The sequence below is a fragment of the Mustela lutreola genome, chromosome 4, assembly GCF_030435805.1.
Source record: "Mustela lutreola isolate mMusLut2 chromosome 4, mMusLut2.pri, whole genome shotgun sequence".
Lineage (NCBI taxonomy): Eukaryota > Metazoa > Chordata > Mammalia > Carnivora > Mustelidae > Mustela > Mustela lutreola.
In genome coordinates, this window is record NC_081293.1 from 135,398,452 (window position 1) to 135,413,065 (window position 14,614).

The following is a 14,614-nucleotide window of genomic DNA, read 5'->3' on the forward strand; positions in this document are numbered from 1 at the left end:
TATAAAAATAAATCACAGATAACCAAAAACAAATTTTGATCCTTTATAGCACTTCCTACATACATTTTATCACTGCATTTTCCAGATGATCCTAATGGCACAGCTGAGGCTCAGAGGATTCAACTAACTGATTAATTTCCCCAAACTGGTCCTTTCATGCTGTGTGACTATGTTTTCCTGAATTGCATGGACCTAGTATTTAGGTCTTTAAGATTCTTTTTCTCTTCCTAGTCTACATTCAGAAAGACTTTGTCAAATATTCCAGCAAAATAGGACTTTCAGGGCCGGAATGCTGACACTGAGACAAGATAACATGATTCTAATCAATTTACTTATAAAAAAATATAAAATAGACTTATATCGAATGTGTAAAAGGAATAAATCATTCTGTCAACATATTTAATTTAGGTGGAAAATATTTGCTTTGCTGACTGGTTGATTAATCACATCAAATAATTACAACATTAAAATAATAATTTGTCAAAAAAAAGTGGCAGCCCTCAAAAAGAAATAATCCATTGCCTCTCATTAATATAACTTATTTTATTGAGAGGGTGCTGAAATTTGCTATTTATATTAATTTATGTTTATCTGAGATTGTAGTTAGTTTGGCATGCATTTTAAATCACTGTTTTTAAATACTTCACATAAATCCTATATATTGTTGGCCTCCTAGCCTATGACTACCACATGGGGTTAGACTTCCTTTTATGTGCAAAATTTTCATGGCTGGAACTATCATTATCTTCCTGGCAGAAATTAGCCCTCTTAAATGGTCATCTGACTCACTGATTTCCAGAAGTTTCCAAGACAATGCCCTGAAAGTTCCTCATTTTTCCTCTGCTCTGGCTTCCCTCTTGCTGTCAAGCTACCTCCTCTGGGGAAGATGACCTCTGTGTTAGGAACTCACTCTGGGCCCATCTGCCTTCCCCTGATCCCCAGTGAGAATGCCAGCACCCCCCCGCCCCCGCAGCATCCCACATACAACTGAGACTAAACCTTACTGTTAAGAGATTCCTGAAAGCTCAGAGACCAGAGAAACAACTTAGACTGCTGCTAGAAGTCTTTATTCTAAGAGACCATGAGCGCCCCTGCTGGTTTCCTGGCAGCCTCTGTTCAGTGTGGCTGTCAGCTCCCTTCTTGCCAATAGGAGGCATACCTAGGCCCAACCAAAAGTCTTGTTCCTAAGGCTCAGCTTATTTTTTGTCCTAGAGTGATTGACACTGGGAAGATCTATCTCCTGCAAGGGAAAATACCTCAACCCATGTCTAATGCAAAGTGTCATGGCCTGTTGCATGTTTTCCAATTTGTGACTCATTCAACCTTATTATAGAGGGGACACCAACAATCTAGTGTTGGTGGTGCTGTGCCAACACAGTCTCACCCTTTTCCCCATGTTTTCTGCAGCAAAAATTAAAGAGAAGGTAAGAACTGTCTACCTGGTGGGGCACCTGGGTGGCTCTGTTGCTTGAGCCTCCAACTCTTAGTTTTGGTTCAGGTCATGATCTCAGGGTGGTGAGATCAGCCCCTAGACGGGCTCTGTGCTCAGTGGGGAGTCTGCTTCTCTCCCTCTACCCCCTGCCCTGCTTGCATGCACATACACAAAAACAAGGGCACTTTCTCTCAAATAAATCTTTTTTAAAAAGTAAAATAAAAAGAATGTCTCCCTGGCTACTAAGGTAGAGTCTCAGATTCTGGGAGAAAATATTAGCACAAAACTCAGTCACATCTTACAAGAACACCCACTGCATTTCAGACTCAGGTCAATTTCTGATTCTATAGGGGCTCATTTTTACTATTAAATCAACTTCATTACTAAACAGAATATTGAATGCCAGCATCTACTCTTAGGCCAATTCCCAAGAACAGTGGGTAGGTACTTTTTTATGTCTGCATGATAAAAAGGGCTTAATTCTCCAATCGTGAATTCCAGTATCTGCTCTGGAATATCTAAATATCCTGTACTCTCATAAAGGGCAGTTTTCTTCGGATGTAAGATGTAATTTGTGTTTAGGTAGACATCCTACTTCAGTCATAGTTTCAAAGCTGCTACTGTATGTGGGTTGCCCAGTCTAGGCAATAGCTACTTAAAATCAGATGGAAACTCTTTCATGCTATCAAGAAAAAAAATTAACTTAAGACCACATGGGTCAGCTTTTTAAATAGAGAGAAATGCCAACTATTCTTTTCATAAGTTAAAGTAGAAGTGGAGAACATATAACTTTATCAGATATAAACAGGAGACTTCAGGTCTCTGTGGTGGTTAAAGACAAGAAGGCAATGAGAAATAAAGGGAAAATAAGGAGAGAGAGAAAGATAACGTGTAGTGATGCTATTAAGTAGAGACTGAGGCACAAGGCAGAAGTAAGACACCCCCACACCACACCTATGAACGCATCCCATGTCCAGGGCTCCTGCAGGAATAAAATGAGATGGGGAGAAGAACATATGGAGATTAAGAAAAATGTACAAGAGATCATGGATAATATGATGGAGATCCTGTTTTCTAGTATGTGCCCATCTAAAAACTTAAAGTAAGGTTATGTTTCTTTTTCAACTATGGGCACAAACACAGTTAGCTGTATGAATTTAAGTGACAACTGATATGATTCCACATTGCCTCACCAGTACTCATTCTGCTAAAAAAATTTTTCTTTAAAACCAAAATTGTATTTCTAAATCCATATTTTAGGCCTTTATCTGCCTCACTAAAAGCTGATAACATTTTTACAATATCCTACAAGGGAAATTACTCTTTTCTCCAGAGAGATCATCTACTTATTTTGGGAAACCAAATTAGGTGTTCTACAGCCACTTTAACATTTTTAGCACAGAGCCCTATAGCTGAACATTCTCTAAACTTCAGCTTTCTCTCTCAAAGTAGTTCTGCACTTAACCCATTGAAACATAACAAGCTTTGGAATCTGACAAAGATTTGAAATCTGGCTCTGTCACTTCCTAGAAAGAGCATTTAGCACATATATTTAACCCAAGATTCGTTTTTTGTTTTGGTTTGGTTTTGCTCTTACTTTGTCAATGGGACTGATGTGAAGATGACGTGAGATAATGTATCTAAAATACCTAACCTTGTTGTGGCAGATGTCTTTATTAAGGTCCTTATCCTCTGTCTCCCTCGTACATGCCATTTAGTATATGAGGCCCTTTAAAAAGCACATTCTCACTGAAGGCTAAAGAAAGGGCTCCTCACTCTATTACAGTAACAGTAACTAAACCCTGTTTAGGTGCTTTACATATGCAGCTCATTTAATTCTCAGAGCCCACTAGGAGGCAGGCATTATCATGGCCCTTGTTTCAGAGATGATGACATCCAATGCAAGATGTTGACCAACTTGCTAAGACCCTGTACTGCAGCAAGGAATTCTAACTCAGCTGTTTGGGTTCAGAAGCCATGCTCTGATTTGCAAGCACAATGCCCAAGATCTAGTCCAAAGAGTATATCATCTGTTGCTAACCTCAGCAAACTCTTGAAAAATAAAGCTAGAATAATTACAGAATTTATTTTCTACAACTTTGTCTCAATTAAATACCAAATACCAAATGGCCTCTTGTTCTATGTGGGGATGTGTCTGAAGAAATAGAGTTTTAACTAGAGGAAGGCTCTAATTTAATTAGAGGAAGGGCTTACCTTCATCCTTCCAAGTTTGGAGAAGTATAGGAGGTTCTGTTGGGGGATAATATTATATAACCCAAAGAAATCATATAGTCTGCGACACCTAGGATTTTGAGCAAACATGTACATGAAAGTAGCTCTGGATGTTAAACAAGGCTGCAGCAAATGACGACCAAAGATAATTTTCATCATCATTCCTTCATCTGCTCAACTTTTCACATATTTCTCATTTATTCATTCAACAAATATGCAATGGCTGCCTGTGTTAGCGTTGATGTCGTGAGCCGGTGAGACGTCTCAACTCTGATGGAACTTACAGTCTAACTGGAAGAGAGAGACAGTAATCAAACATTTGTTGCTAGGTTATATGTTGATATTTCTCCCTTTTTAAAAAATATTGTCTATTCACTCCCCAGTCCTACCTCCTTTATCATGGTATCAGGAAGGCTGATTTTTCTTCCTCCCAGCCATGACAAAGCAGAAACCAAGACTGGAAGAAATCCCTGACTGACCAGCTGGATGAAGATCCTTAGATGCTCTTCCTAGAAACCAGAGAAGTCTGAGCCTGGGGGATGGAGAAGGAGCATGCTCAGTAGCTGCTCAGATGAGCAAGGGTAGAGAGAAGCTTGCAATGGGAAGGGGAAGGGAAACCTTTGGTTATGAGACCTACACGGCATGGAAGAGCAATTAAAGAGGATATGTAAGTCCTTGTAAAGCCCTCATGTACATACAGCCCTGTATGCCTGGTACATAGTAGGTGTGCAATAATCATTAACTAGTAGAATTCTTGTTCTTTTTATCATTTTACTATTTTGATTATGACCTGCCCCTTTAGCTCCAGGAGTCCTGTGCAAGAAACCATTCTCCATGGCTGACCTTTGACTGCTATGTGTCCCCCGACCTCTCCTAATTGTATCACTCTCCCAACTTCCCCATCCCACTACTCTCCTGGGTGCTCGCTCCCCTCACCTTCTAAGATAGCCTGCTAAGTCCTAGCTGAGTTTATCTCCTGTCTTGGGTTCAGTAAGGCCCTCAATGGTCTCATTTGTCCTGCTGTCAATAGACCTTCTATCTCTTCTCATCATATGGATGATCTATGCTCAATTCTATGAAAAAGCAGGTAATATATCTTCAGTCAGGCATAAAAAGGCCTATTTTAATACTGTGTCTACATGAATTTAAATCTATGTGTATCAGTGGAATTTGGAGTCAGCACAAAACCCATCACAAGGGTATGGATTACTTGTCACAAAGGTCTGAACTGTATAGGTAAAACCCAGAGAAAGAACTGACATTATTAAGAGTTGCATTTCTCCTTTGTGATAGTGCTTAGGGCTCTTTGCTGAGTTGTGCAGGGGAACACCCGGCAAAACCCAGGAGAAAATGATTGAATACTTTTGATTATTAAGCAGATATTATGGGCTGAATTGTGTCCCCCACATCCAATTTGTATGTTGAAGCCCTAACTCTTATTACCTCAGAATGTGATAGTAATTACAGAGCCTATAAAGCATTGATTAGATTAAAATAAGGCCATTTTAGGGTAGGTTCTAATCCAATCTGACTGGTGTTGTTAGGGAAAGACAAAATTTGAATACACGAAGACACCCCAGAGATATGCATGCACAGAGAAAAGGTCATGTGAGGGCACAGCAAGGAGACAGCCATCTGCAAGACAAGGAGAGAGGCCTCAGAAGAGCTCAAATCCACTGATACCTTGATTTTGTAATTCCAGCCCCCAACACTGAAAGAAAGTCAAGTTTTGTCTTATAAGCCACCCAGTCAGTGGTATTTTGTTATGGCAGCTCTGACAAACTAATACAGTGCGTCAGGCAGCAAACCTGTTCACAGTGTTAATAGGATCCACTGTTCTCAGGTTAATGTACAGAAATTTCTGAAGAAGTCATTCAGAAAGGAAGCATGGTAAAGTAAAACTGAAGTGAATTTTGGCAGACCAGCTCTCAAAAGAAGAGTCTTCTAATTTTCAATTTTGGGTCAGAGGGTAATTTATTTAAGTTCCAAACCTCACTTCCCACATCTTTAAATGGGCATCACAGTTCACAGGGTAGTTGTGGGGATTAAGTAAGATATGAAAGTGCCCAGAACATTGTTCTACATTTTATTGGTACTCAATTAATGATGTCTTCTATCTTTTTCTTAGGGAGAAGAAGCTTAGGTATAATGTCAGCTAGATAATATCTGAGCCATGGGTGACATTATCCACATGGATTCTGTGGATCAACTATACACTTGAAATCAGTTCATTGTATTCTACTTCAACAGCCTGATAGCTATTGGAGTTGAAAAAAGTCTTTTCTCCAAAACTTATAAAAGGCAAAATGTTCAAAGTTGGGAAAACATGTAATGTATCAAAGATGGTTCCAGTTTTCCTGAGTCATTGAAGGGACAGATACATATCTCTCCTTATTTGTGCTAGGCATTCTTCCAAATTGCATTAGCACTCTATCTCAACCACTCTGAAGCTAATGTATATCCCTGCTGCATTGTTTTTTGAGTCAATCTTATAGCTCTTTACCATGAGCCAATCAATTGGCTCATCCTTTTCATTTAACTTCTGTCATGGTCTACGGTGGGCAATATGTTATAAACCAACCAATTACTGTGGTGTCCACTTAAAATACAAATTCCTTTTTCTTCCAATTTATGGAAAAAATTGAGAAAAATACTTAAAGTGCAATGGCTCTTTGGATTTAAACTTAGTGTACTTTGGGCTTGGAGAAAGTACCTGTCAGGAAATCATTACTGTGCTGAGGTTTGACTCACACATCTATTTCTGTACTAATCTCCCATCAAGGAACAAAATAGTCTTATCTTTATAGTGCCAATCAGCCTACCCCCCAAAATCCATTAGTCAAGTATCATTTTCCACTTATATCTTTATATTGGATTTCCTGTCACCACCACATGATAGAACCCCGAATTACTTGTCTAGAAGTACATGTCTATATATCATTGCTTTACATCACTTTGATTATTGGTGGAAAACTGATCTTCAAGAAAAAAGAACTTAACCACAAACACATGACTAGATGAAAACTATTTTAGTTACATATTAAAGAATACATAGTTTTTGAAGTTTTGTGTCTCACATTCTCAGTTTATCACAAACCTAGAAAAAACTTTAATAATAACTTTAATTAAACAAATTAATGGAAGCCAGTAAATATAAGAAACATCCCTTGTCTTTCCAAGTTCTAACTGGTTGAAATAATGATTATTTAAACATCTGAAATTTTACCTGTATAAATGAATGGCTCTGGACTTAAGAAGTCTTCTGAGTGTCCTTAACTGAACTTGCCAGGGAAGTGGTAAGTTGCAAGAGCAAACTGGAGCTTCACCAAGAGTAGCTCTTCCAGGGGCTCTGGGAGGCTCGGTTGGGTAAGCCTCTGCCTTCAGCTCAGGTCATGAGCTCAGGGTCCTGGGATGGGATCAAGCCCCCCACCCTTCCCTGCTCAGAGGGGAGCCTGCTTTTCCCTCTGCCTCTGTGTTCTCTCCCTTTGTCTCTCAAATGAATAAAATATTTAAAAACAAAAAACAAAAAAACCCAGGAGTAGCTCTTCCATCTAGGATACTGATAAGAAGTAAAAATGCAATATGACAGGATCAGTTGTTTCAGAGATGACCACCAGGGTGTTCACTGACCCAGAAGAGTGAAATATGCAGTATCCTGGAGGACACAATAGAGTTGTAACTGAAAGACACTTTGACTAGCTAACTAGTGATCCTTTCAGAAATGCAAAGAACCAACTATTCACACAACATCAAGAGTTGGATGAGTTTCCCTTATGTGTACCCTTTACAAAAGAAGACTGGCAAGTAAAGCAAATGAAGTTTGGACAAGCTGGGGGAAGAGGATCCAACCTTAGAGAATTGGGGAAACATCCTCAAACCCCAAGCTCCTGCTCACTGTATGTTCACTGTGAATACTAGTGGTGTTCATCCAGACCTATTATGCCTACCTCAAGGAGTAAAGTTCATAAATGAGGAAATTGTGCATTAGTACCTAGAATACAAACATATCAACACAGTAAAATGGACAATCCCATTCATAGGCAGGGATAATATCTTTTTGTATATAAAGCCATTCATTTTCATTCTTCCTATCAACCTTTGTCCATTTGAAGCTTTATGTTCTGTAGTTTATGTCCTCAGAGCAAGAGAAATTTTGGAGAAAGACAGAGACAGAGAATGGATTTGCTACATTTCTTTACAACCTCCCTTAGCTTATCAAGGTCCAGCACTCTGCTCATAAAGTTCACCCAGGCCAGTGTGGAGAAAATATTCCTTTCACCTTTCGGACATAAAACTTGCTTTTCAGCAATAAAAAATAAATAGGACTTGCAGTGAGAAAGCAAAACTGTTTTTTGTTTGTTTGTTTTTTTCTATTCCTGAGAGATTGAGGGAAGTTAAAAAAGAAGATGAGCTGAGAAGAGATAAGGTAAAATAAGATAATATGAGGAAATGACTAGAAACTGTCCTCAGAAGTGAGGAAAAACTGAGGACAGGGGATCCTCTTTTTCTGACTCCCCCTGTGGGATTGAAGGATGAGTCTGTTAACCAGGAACAGATCACATCAAAGTAAACCAGGTGGTACAGCGTAGTTTGAAACCAGGACATTTGGCTTTTTTACCCAACTCATTGTTTGTCTGTGGTGGGGATGAGATGTAGAAATTCCTGCAGCCCCGGAGGGGAAGCAATGGCAGTGGAGTTGACAGCTGCTATAGCCTGTTGACAGCAGAATGAAGGGAAAGCTACAGCACCAGTGAGAGCTAGAGTGGGGCTGAGTGAGCAAGGAAGGGTGTGAGAGAGAGCCCCGCTACTGACTTACGACAGTCACAGACACCAACTGCAAATGTGAGCAGGACCAGCACTTGCCAGGTAGGCAGATGACATTATACCGGAACCCCAAGATGCCAGAGGACACTACCCCCAAGGACCGAAACTCTTCCCTTCTACCACGAGGTAGCACTGCTATACACATTTGCCTTTACCCAAGTACTACTTGGAAAGAAGCTGGAAACAGAAAATAAAAATTTGAATCTATTTTTTTTTTCTTAGTGAAACTGAGTGTATCTTAAGTTAATGGTTTAAATTATTTAAAGATATATGACTATATTGGTTTGCTCAGGCTGCCATAACAAAACACCATATATTAGCTGGTTTAAGCAACAGAAATTAATTTCTCACAATTCCAGAGACTGGTTAGTCCAAGATCGAGGTTCCGGCTTATTTGGTTCCTGATGAGAGTTCTCTTCCGGGCTTGTAGAAGTTGTCTTGTCACGTGGTGGTCACATGGCATAGAAAGAGAGTGATGTGTCTCTTCGGCTTCTCATAAGGTCACCAGCACTAGTAGAGCAGGGTCCCACACTCCTAGGACCTCACTGAACTTTTATTACTCTTCACAGGTTCTATCTCCAAATATAGTCACTCTAGGGCTTAGAGTCTCAACACATGAATTTTAGGGATGCAATTCAGTCCATGTCAAGGACTAAATATTTGTCTTCTTCCTTCTACCCAGAGGACTGAAGTTCATGAGGAAATAAAATTATAGACAAAATAAAGAAGTGACATCTTATCTGCATTTCAACGTAAAAACAAAATTGTGAGTAAATGTGCTCTTTGTGAGTATCCACAAACACATGAACACAAACATAATAATGAAGTAACAGGATGTTGCCTAAAGATAGGGCAGGCCTGGGTCACAGTGGCTGGTGACAGCCTCATACCAACAAACCAGAAACTGCCCTGGGCTTTACTGCAGTTCATTTCTGAATCCTCTCATGCTTTCCAAGTATCAGCTCTGCCCTTCCTATGCTCCTTGTGTGTGTATTATATATCTCTTAATAGAGTCAATTGACCAAACAATTTTAGCAGATGAGTTATTATATTATGGAAGTGTATTTGCATCCCAAGAAATTAATTACTCGAAATTTTCTGAATTCAAGGTTAAAAATAAAACCCGCTATTACTGCATGACACAATAATGGCAGGAAAAAAAAATAGATCTCTCTGTTTTGGACTAAATATACATGGGCCACAATCTAATTCCCACTCTCATGTTCCCTTTTAAAGAAATCCTAGCTTACCCAAAATGTTTTGGCAAAATTGGTCTATAAATAAATCATTGCTGTCTGTATTGGGATAAATAAAACCCAAAGGCATTATCAGCATAGTTTTGTTTTCTCCTTATGACATTGTGGAAGATGGAAGGGAACACTTATAGGTATCATGAGAGAGCAGGAGTCAGAAATCAGATTTATTGTCATCCCTACAGATGGAAAGTTTTGGGCTTCTATTAAAAAAATAAAAATATCCACTCTAGAATATTTCCTGCATTGGTGAGAATAAATTTGAAAGTACCACCTTCTGAAGTTTAGTAATATTTAGAGTTTTTTCCTTCAATTCCCAAGCATCATCATGTTTTTCTCAACAAAGATCCCTAAGCCTTTCAAGAAGGCTCCATGTCATATGGAGAAGCGTGGAAGTGAGTACTAAGAGACTTGTATTCAAAGTCATCTTCCTACTACTTGTTGGTTACTTTGCTATGCCTCCTCAGTTGTGAAATGTCCCATCTACCTCAACAGGTTTCTCTGAGGCTCTAGGGAAAAAATGAGAACTCAGACACAAAGATAGATACCAAGCAGGTATCTTGTTTATAGTAGACTTTCAAAAGATTTTTTAAAATATAAGAACATACATAGATAGGACTGAATACGTTGAAGATTTTCTCCATCCCTGCACCAACAGCCTTCAGAAAGATCATTCCTTTTAATTCCACCTGCATTTGTACATCAAAGCATAAAATAAGTCATTCAGAAGGTGTGAAAAATGTGGGCTAGCTTGGAAGGAAGAGAAAGGAAAATAAATAATCCGTTCAGAGGCAATGACACTTGGAGGATGCTTTCCTTGTCCCTGGGTTAGTCTTAAGTATTCTATGAAGCTTGACTGAAGTTAACAGCCTTATGTAATTGTGTTTTATTTGGCTCCCCCAAATTGCCATTTTGGTAGACTTACTGTTCAACAGCTGCTCATCTAATCCAGAAACAAGCCAAAACTCAATGAAGAACCATTTCCCTTGTTTTTTTTTTTTTTATTCCTGTGCTACTGACAATTGAATTATATTTTCAAAATATTTCATGTGCAGAAAAATTTAGTGTGTGCAATAAAGCCAGCTGCAAAAGACTGAAAGTCAGCTGAAAGCTGTATCAAGGCACAAAAGATTTGTTTTGCTTGGAATAGTCACCTATAGCTACGACTTTTTGACGATTTGATCCTCAATGTTCCTTCTGTAAGTAAATGTGACATTCTGAGTAGAGCCTCTGAATTTCTCCTAGGATTAGTGCCCCCCTGAAAATACTACAACTCTACAGATTTAGGCAAGCTTTGAGTGATTGCCTTCCTATAGGAATAGTGGATATACCAGCCTACATAGGAATAGAATCTTGCCTACTTGATTTCCAACTCAATTCTGCTACAGATTACAGTAGAGTAAGCATGGCAGGATTCCTACTCTGTGGAGTCCCTAGGATAGAAAGTATTATGTGTATGACAGCATTGTGTAAGTCCAGGGGGCACCAATTATATTCTTATATTCTTATATCCATTTATTCTTATATTTATGTGCTATTCTTATAATAGGTCTATAATTGTGCATTTTTTTTTTTTTGAAGAGAGTCCATAGCTTCCATCAGACTTCTAAAACTGTCCCTGACTCTCCCAGACTAAAGGATATTCATCAGGTTTCAATAAATACGATAGAAAGTGTTCTTCTTTTCTTTTCTTTTTAAATTTTTAAATTAACATATAATATATTATTAGCTCCAGGGGTACAGGTCTGTGAATCGCCAGATTTACACACTTCACAGCACTCACCATAGCACATACCTTCCCCAATGTCCATAACCCAACCACTCTCTCAAAAGTGTTTTTCATCTTTATATCTGATTTCTATTTTTTCTCCATGATGCAAAATAGCCAATCCTGCAAAGTGGCTACCTTGTACTTCGGTTAAAAGCTTTGATTTGTAGTTAACTGATGATTATTCAGAGGCAAATTATCCACGTGCTTTATTTGTCAGCCTTCTTTTCTTATTACATTTCTGGCTATCTTCACTAATTGATTATAAGCTTGTCCTTCAGAGGGTATACAGAACACCAATGATGTAAATTTATTATTCATTCTGCTAAAAAGTTGGATGAAGACATATCAATGTAATCTATTGATTTTCAATGGGCAACTATTCTATTATTTGATATTTTCAGTTATTCTTGTCATTTAATCGCCTTTAGCCCTGATAATTGGAAGCCAACCTTGCCTGAAAGACAGATATTTATTTATTTATCTTAAAGATTTTATTTATTTATTTGACAGAAAATGATCACAAGTAGGCAGAGGGACAGGCAGAGAGAGAGGGGAAGCAGGCTCCCTGCTGAGCAGAGAATCCGATGTGGGGCTGGATCCCAGAACCCTGAGATCATGACCTGAGCCGAAGGCAGAGGCTTTAACCCACTGAGCCACCCAGGCATCCCAAGACAGATACTTATTAACCCACACAAGGCAAGTCTTTTTCTCCAGCTATCCAATAAGGTGGTCTTTCAAAAACCTTTTGGAAGAGAAACCGCTAGGTACCAGATGTACAGAAGTGGTCGGTGGTGACATTCCATGATATTAAGTACTAAAGCAAACAGGTTGTATGTGTGTGTGGTTGGAGTGGGTATCAGAAGACATGAAATATTCAACCTAGAGATCAAGCAACCAAGAGTTATTCTACTGTAACCCTTTTCCTCATGAGTACTGGGTGGCCTTTTCTTCATGTTCTGACACAAAAGAAAGAGAACTTGCTTACTCACACCAAAAAAAAGCAGCCTGGCATCTGTATGCAGTCCCCGTTTCTGTCCTAGCAATTTCAAAGAGAATCTTGCTGCTCAGGCAGAAGGAATTCAATCATCTGGTGGAGATAATGAAAGAGCTTTATATTTTTAATCAGATAGTGACTGATAACTGTAATATTCTCCTGTAGCAATAGCTGTGGGCATGAGAAATAGGGGGAAAATGGAAGAGATTTTCAGGAGGATATGAAAATAAGTAAGTGTTCAAGACTTGGAAACTGCAAAACAACAGCAACTGATACTTTAAAAGCTTGGTTTCACTTCTGCAGCCTATAATAAAGTTCAGTCTTAGTGCCTGTTGGGTAGCTGACAGAATACGAGCATACATGATTGTTCTCCAATGTTAATAATTGTCCTTGTCTACTAGATTTCCTGCCAGATACCCCGACCAGGTAGTATTATCAGTGGCTCAAGGAACAAAATCCTAAAACTACATTACTATTTTATTTTACATTCTAGCCTGTGTATAATTGTCATATAATTGTGTTGCTGGGCTATAGATGAAATCTATATTCCTTGCTTTATAGAACATGCAGCACAATGTGTACGAACTTGTGATGGCCATTCTGAATGAAGAAAAAGACCAGGAAATATGAGTCTTTGTTAGTTGCAAAAGCTGCTCTGTATGTCTCTGAGGACAAGTAAACCAGAATGGCTACGTTCAAAATAAAGAAACAATTCTATTTTGTAAACATTTATAGAATTTTCAGTCTCTGCATAGCACAGTGCAAGGTGCTAGGAGTCCTGATAGATGTATTACTGTTCTTAAAAAGATTATTGTGAGCCAACAAAGAACAAAACAGTTTTTAAAAGAGGTAAATACAGAGAGGAAATTTAGTCCAAAGGGATTAATCCAACAAATACAAACAAAAACATGAATCTGTTAAGGAATTTTGAATTAAAGTAAAAATACAAAGTAGGGGCACCTGTGTGGCTCAGTGGGTTAAAGCCTCTGCCTTCAGCTCAGGTCATGATCCCAGGGTCCTGGGATCAAGCTCCACATCGAGCTCTCTGCTCGACAGGGAGCCTGCTTCCTCCTCTCTCTCTGCCTGCTTCTCTGCCTATTTGTGATCTCTGTCTGTCAAATAAATAAATAAAATCTTAAAAAAAAAATACAAAGTAGCAGGGCTAGTTCAAAGAAAACAACTGTTGAGCTAGAATTTGTAGTCTTACAAGAGAGAATGTTATACCAACTACAAGGGTGTAAACAAGCAACTTCTATTTATTAAGCACTTAAATTAAAATCATAAAGTACTACTACATCTACAGTCCAGAGTATTTATCTGATAGCTCAGTTTGCCCAAGGACATAGGTTAAGTGCATGGTGGAAATTTTGGACATGTCATCCCCTAACATCTAAATGAAATAAAGAATTATATTATTGGGCTTACTGGAGATGGCTATCCCAAGAGTGAATGCTCACTACAACTCTGAAATAGTTAAGATTCAATCATAAGATGCTAACACTACTCTCAAGTTTGAGGTCTCCTTCCTTTCATTGTTAAAAGATTCTTAATCTCTGGAAGGCCTTTAGTGTGCTTCTGAGAAGAAACATATTGTAGTATCACTTTTAAAAAATTAGAAGTTTGTCTGAGAATTTAAGTTTCAGATGCACATATGCAATTCCTCATTCTTTCCTATAAATATTTTAGAATCTGGACGATACCCTGAGATACTTCAAAGGCTCTCCTCATGGAGTTATAAAGACAGAGCTGATCTAGTGATATAAGATATAGCCTGTAGAGTGTGGCTTGAGGAGCTAGCCTCTTCCAAATACCTGCCTTCTTGGGACACATGAGAGAATATCACTTATTCTCTTAGGGAGATCTTATAAAATAACACATAAATGTTTTGATAAGCAGTAGGACTGGGTAGTGATGACAGCAAAATGGCAGAATAGAAAGTACTGGAAGTCTTAGCCAGGGCAATTAGATAAGAAAAAGGCAAAAAAGTCATCCAAATTGGACAGAAAAAATTAAAGTGACTCTTTTCACCAATAAATAATCTTTAAAAGTTAGAACAAATAAAAAACTCAGTAAAGGGGCACCTGGATGGTTCAGTGGGTTAAAGCCTC